Consider the following 6,851-nt stretch of genomic DNA (forward strand, 5'->3'; position numbering starts at 1 on the left):
ACATTCATGTCCCTAACTATGTTTCTATCTACATAAGATACCCTATCCCCTGGACTACACCGGGATGATGGCTGCCTATTTGAGACTCCTTAAATTTCCCTCTGGTGTGTTGACCCCTTTGTTTATACAGATCCATTCATTTATTCAACACACATTTAATGCCACTGCGATGTGCCGAGCATGAGGCTAGATGCAGGAGAGTATATACTTAGGCTTCGGGTTACTTAATTACTGTCACATTTCATTTTGGTTTCTCTGAGGTGCCTACCTTAATTGGAGTTCTGTGTGTTTCCAAACCACAAGCCACCTATTTACAGACACTCTCTTGGTTGACTCTCACATAGAGCTAATGACGTTGCTCATGTGGGGATTCTACTAGTTTATCCAAAGCCAACCTAATTATTTATCCTTTCTCCAGGTTATTGAGCCCTTCATGCTCTTTGCCCCCCCCCCTCCTTATTAACAATAAACATCTCTAGCTTCCGGATAGGAAGAGAGTAACTCCTGATGCCAGTCCCATCCTACTACATTGTACTATTACCACTTTCTTTCCAGCCTTCCAGATAATGAGGAACAACTGTTTGAGGCCCGTTCATTTGTGTGTTGCACGAGAGCCTAAATTTACATGCGTTATGGTATTGGAAAGGTCTGATGTCCCTCCTTCGATAGGCAAGAACCTTTCCCTCCTTTGATAGGAAAGGCCTACGAAGCAGGGTCCTGTGAGGGGGGAAGATTTGAAATCGTGTCCTGATAGGTTTGGGAGTCCGGCAAAACAGCCCATTTCATTTAGGATTCTTTCATTGCAAGTGACCAAAAATAAATACATAAAAAGACCCAAACTGGCTTAAGCAAAACAGGCAATCTGTAATTCACGATAAGCTTAAATGTTAGAGGTAGAGCCAATTCATGCATGGCTTAATGCAGACTGCAGATTGTTTTACCCAGGAGCCATCAGAGACACTTTTTTGGGGTTGGTTTCGATTTTCCGACTCTTAGCGGAAACGTCTGGTACCTTCTGTCTCACAATGCCTCATCCAACAGTGGTATTCCTTTCCCTGGTAGAGCAGTGGGAGTCCCTAAATTGAGTCTTATTGGCACTAACTGGCCTGATATGGGTTATGTGTCCATTGCTGAAACAATTGTGGATGGAATGTCCAAATCTTGGGTCTCTTCGAATTCAACAAGGAAGCTGGAAAGTAAGAATGAAAAACTACACAATCAGAGATGGTCGAGAGGACAGGGAAGGTCAGAAGGGAGGCATGGGGAAGTGGAAAAAGCCTAAAGCAATTCCTGAGTTGGAATTTAGATGTTGTCTTTTTAAAAAGAAAACAGTTTTAGTGAGATAGAATTCACATAACATAAAATCCACCCTTTATTTTATTTTTTTTTAATATTTATTTATTTATTTTAGAGGGAAAGTGTGTGAGATGGAGGAGGGACAGTGGGAGAGGGAGAGAAATCCTCAAGCCGACTCCACGCTGAGTGCAGAGCCTGATGTAGGGCCCAATCCCAGGACCCCTGAGATCATGACCTGAGCCGAAATCAAGAGTCAGTTGCTTCACTGACTGAGCCACCCAGGTGCCCCCTAAAATCCACCCTTTAAAGTGGTTTTTACTATATTGACAGAGTTGTGCATTTGATCACCACTATCTAACACCAGAAAATTTTCAGTCACCCCAAAAAAGAAATCCCATGTCTCTTAGCACTCATTCCCTATCGTGTCCTCTCCCCTCCACCTCTGGCAACCACTAATCTCTTTTCTGGTTTTATAGACTTTCCTATTGTAAACATTTCATAGAAAGGGAATCATATAGTCACATGTATAGTATGTGACATTTTATATCTGGCTCCTTCCACATAGCATACAGTTTTTAAGGTTCATCCATGTTAAAGCATTTATTAGTACTTCATTCCTTTTTTTAAGATTTATTTATTTCTTTGTGAGAGAGCGCAAGCGAGCATGAGCGAGGGGGAGAGGCAGAAGGCGAGGCAGAGAGAGAATCTCAAGCCAACTCCTCACTGAACATGGAGCCCAACTCAGGCTCGATCTCATGACTCTGAGATCATGACCTGAGCCAAAATCAAGAATCGAATGCTTAACCGACTAAGCCACCCAGGTGCCCCAGTATTTCATTTTTTCTTATGGCCAATTAATATTCCATGATATGGATATATCACATTTTGCTTACCTATCCATCAGTTGACAAATATTTGGGTTATTTCAATTTTTGGCTATTGTGAATAATGCTGCCGTAGACATTTATGCTCAGGTTTTTGGGTGGGCTTATGTTTCCAGTGCTCTTGGGTATATACTTAGGAGTGGAATTGCTGGGTTATGTAGTAACTTTATGTTTAACCATTTGATTAACTGCCAGACTGTTTTTTACAGGGGCTGCATCATTTTACATTCCCGCCAGCAATGCACAAGGGTTCCAATTTCTCCATATCTTTGCCCATACTTGTTACTGTCTTTCTGATTAATGCCATCTTTGTGGGTGTAAAGTGGTAGCTCACTGTGGTTTTGATTTGCATTTCCCTAATGACTAATGATGTTAAGCATCTTTTTATGTGTTTATGGGCCATTTCCATATCTTCTTAGGAGAAACGTCTCCTCAAATCCTTTGCCAATTTTTAAATTGAGTTATTTACTTTTCATTATTGAATTGTAAGCATTCATTATGTATTCTGGATCTAAGTCCTTTATGAGATATGTGACTTGCAAGTATTTTTCTCCCATTCTGTGGATTATCTTTTCATTTTCTTAACATTGTCTTTTTTTAAAGATTTTATTTATTTATCGGGGCACCTGGGTGGCTCAGTTGTTAGGCATCTGCCTTTGGCTCAGGTCGTGATCCCAGGGTCCTGGGATCGAGACCCGCACTGGGCTCCCCGCTCCGCGGGAAGCCTGCTTCTCCCTCTCCCACTTTCCCCTGCTTGTGTTCCCTCTCTCGTGGTGTCTCTCTCTGTCAAATAAATAAGATTTTTTATTTATTAAAAACCATTTTAATTTATGATATGGGTCCTGATCCATATCATAAAAGATTTTATTTATTTATTTGACAGAAAGAGAGATTGCATGGGCAGGGGGAAGGGCAAAGGGAGAGGGACAAGCAGACTCCCTGCTGAATGTGGAGCCCCACGTGGGGCTGGATCTCAGGACCCTGAGACTGTGACCTGATCTGAAATCAAGAGCCAGATGCTCAAATGACTGAGCCACCCAGGTGCCCCAAAATTGTCCTTTGCAGCATAAATATTTTAGTGCTGATGAAGTCCCCTTTGTATATTTTTCTTTTGTTTATGCTTTGGCTGTCATATCCAAGGAATTTGCCTAATCCAAGGTCAAGAAAATTTTCCCCTGTTTTCTTCTCAGAGTTTTATAGTCTTAGCTCTTACATTTAAGTCTTTGATCCATTTTGAGTGAATGGTTGTATATGGTATGAGGTAGGGGCTCAACTTCATTTTTTTTTTTTTTTTGCATGTGGATATTCCATTGTCCCAGCACCAGCCATTGAAAAGACTATTCTTCTTGCATCAATTTATCTTGTCACCCCCACATCAGCTTTCAAAGTAATTATTGCTCTTGATGTGTTTAAAGGGCTGGAAAAGATGAGATATCTATAAAGTCATGTGACAAGTTTGAAAACAGATACAACATACTTCATGCATTCCCTTCAATGAGATATGGGGAATGGAGGTGAAAAATCAAGGTGAAGTCTGACGTATGTGACTAGCAAACTGACCTTAGCTGGTATTTCCAAAGAGCATAGGCAGCAAGAGCATCAACTGAATGAGCATATAGCCCTCTAAGATGACTGCTTTAATGAAAGCATTGATTTGGGGTGCTTGGGTGGCTAAGCGTCTGCCTTCAGCTCAGGTCATGATCTCAGGGTCCTGGGATCGAGCCTCACATCTAGCCCTGCATCAGGGCTCTGTGCTCAACAGGGAGTCTGCATGTCCCTCTCCCTCTGCCCCTCGCCCCACTCAGGCTCACTCTCTCTTATCTCTCTATCTCTTTCTCTTTCAAATAAATAAACAACATAAAAAAAAAGAAAGCACTGATTCAAAAGTATGCATTTTGTCCTCAAAACAAAACAAAATTGCTAACTCAAGACAATACACCCCAATAGTTAAAAGTATGGATTTTGGAATCATCAACTCTGGGTTTGAATTCAGATTCCACCTCTTAATAATTGTATAAATTACTTAGCTTTCTGATCCTTACTTTCTTCATCTGTAGTATAGGATAATAGTAGTAACAATCTCGTTTTTTGTAAATTTTGTTTTGATATTAATTCAAACTTACAAGTGTTTATATTTTACCCAATCTACTTCATTTATTGTATCATTCTGTGTGTGTGTGTATGTGTGTGTATTTTTCTCCTGAACCATTTGGGAGCAAGTTGGAGATATCATGCCCCTTTATCCCTAAATACTTCAGTGTGTATTTTCTAAGAACAAGGACATTCTCTTACATAACCACAGTACATTTATCTAAATCAAGAAAATTAAAATTGATACAATACTGTCATCTAATCTGTAGTACATATTTGAATTTGTTATTTTTATGAATATTGTCCTTTGTAGCGATTTTTCCCAGTTCAGAACCCAAAATGAGATTATACATTGAATTCAGTTTTCATGCTTTGTTATCTCCTCCAATCTGAAATAGCTCCTCAGTCTTTATTTGTGGTTTATGACAATCGACATATCTGAAAAGTGCTGCTCAGTTATTTCGCAAAAAGTTTGTTTGTTGTTCTTTTGTAATTAAATTGAGATTGTATATTGTGGGCAAAGATACTACTGAGATGATGCACTGAGAAAAACACAGCTTCCTTTTGTAAATAACAAGTCATTTATAGGGAGGTATCAATTGGATCAAATGAGATGAAAAACATTAAGGATGGGGCACAATGCCTGTCACGGTGTGAGTGTACAAAAAATGTTAGGCACCATATTTACTATTATTTCTCTTATGATTCTACTATTGTTATTATTTCTACGATTATAATATTGTTATTGTTAATCAGAAATATTTTAATACCTGGACCTGGTATTCTACACCTTCCATGATCTGAAAGAAGTCAGGAATATAGAACAATATAAGTTAAGGAAATACTGGGTTTAAGTGCCACTAGCATGTTGAACAAGACAACCTCTGTGACCATCCAGCCTTGGGATCTTAGATTCTTTATGTTTCCTGAAATACCGGCTGATTACAAGACCCTTGAGAAGGCTGTTGATGCAATTTAATTAATTTTACACCCTCATTTCAGGTCAGCTTTACTTCTCACTATATTGTATTCCTAGAAATCACATCATAGAAAGATCATTATAAAGTAGGTTAATGGGTTCCTATAAGAGCAACATCATAATTAAATGATATGTTCCTGATTAAGCTTGAACTTAGTTGTAGTTAAAATGGGCAAAGCAAATATGGAACAACTATAAATCTAATCCTGTTTTTACATCAAAATATTTATTTATTTATTTTTAAAGATTTTATTTATTTATTTGACAGAGAGAGACACAGCGAGAGAGGGAACACAAGCAGGGGAAGTGGGGGAGGGAGAAGCAGGCTTCCCGCAGAGCAGGGAGACTGATGCGGGGCTCGATCCCAGGATCCCGGGACCACGACCCGAGCCGAAGGCAGATGCCCAACGACCGAGCCACCCAGGCGCCCCTTTACATCAAAATATTTAAAAAAAAATCAAAGCTATGCCCATGTAGTAACAACCAAACTGTATACGGATGCTCTCATGATGAGAAGCAAGTCCCCTGCTTCTCCCCTCCCCATCCCATTCCACATACCAGAGGCAACCTCTTAACAGTTTGATTTTAGGTTTTCTGTTGGTTACCAGGTTGAGTCTAGATCAGAGATTGACCACTGAAGGCCATAGGGTCATATTTTGCCCAAAGATGCATTGTGTCTAGCTCACATAGTGTTTTCCCTTCTCCTCTAAAGAGTTGTTAACATTTTAAAATGGGAAGATTTCACGTAAAACCAAATTTCCAGCCTTTCTTGAGAAATCGGAACCTCCGAACCTCCATCTGGCAGCCTGAGCTGGATAGCAACTGCCTTCTGTATTCAGGGTAGGCATTCTGTAGTTCACTACCGTCCCCACCTAATCAGCTTCACGCCTTTGCTACCTGCCTGGCCTTTTCAGGCAACCTAGGCTTTACCTCTTTGTTACTCAAAATAAAGTTTCATATCTGCAGCTTGGGCATCACCAGGAGCTTCTTAGAAGTGCAGAGTCTTGGGCCCCATCTCAAACCTGCTGAATCAGAACTTGCATTTTAACAGGACCCACAGGTGATTTGTATGCACATGGAAGCCCCAGGATAGAGAATATACTTATATTGGACCCATTTTCTTGACATATCAGTTTTAGACCATCTCTCCCACACAGTATGAGAGAGGAGGAAGTAGAATTGCAAGCTCTTCATTGATGTACATCTTCAGCTTTACTAGATATCACTAAATTATGCTTCAAAGTAGTTTTGCCAATTTTCACGGCCATCAGCAGAATACGAAGTTCCATTTCCCCATATTGCCCCTAACACTTGGTACTGTGGGTTTTAAAATTTTTTAGCCAATCTGATCGGTGTGAAATGGTATCTTGTTGCTTTAATTTTCATTTCATGGTGACTAATACAGATGAGCATCTTTTCTCATGCTTATTGTCTATTTAGGTTTTCCAGTTCTGTGAATCACCTCTTTATGTGTCTTCCCTCCACCCCCACTTGGGGTTTTCTTTTTTACTTATTTACTTATTTCTTTTATACTTACTATACATTCTGGAAACTAATCCTTTCTTAGTTATATGCGTTGCTGTGCAGTGAATTGTCTGTCG

The sequence above is a fragment of the Leptonychotes weddellii genome, chromosome X (genome assembly GCF_054177405.1).
Source record: "Leptonychotes weddellii isolate Sample4059 chromosome X, ASM5417740v2, whole genome shotgun sequence".
NCBI lineage: Eukaryota > Metazoa > Chordata > Mammalia > Carnivora > Phocidae > Leptonychotes > Leptonychotes weddellii.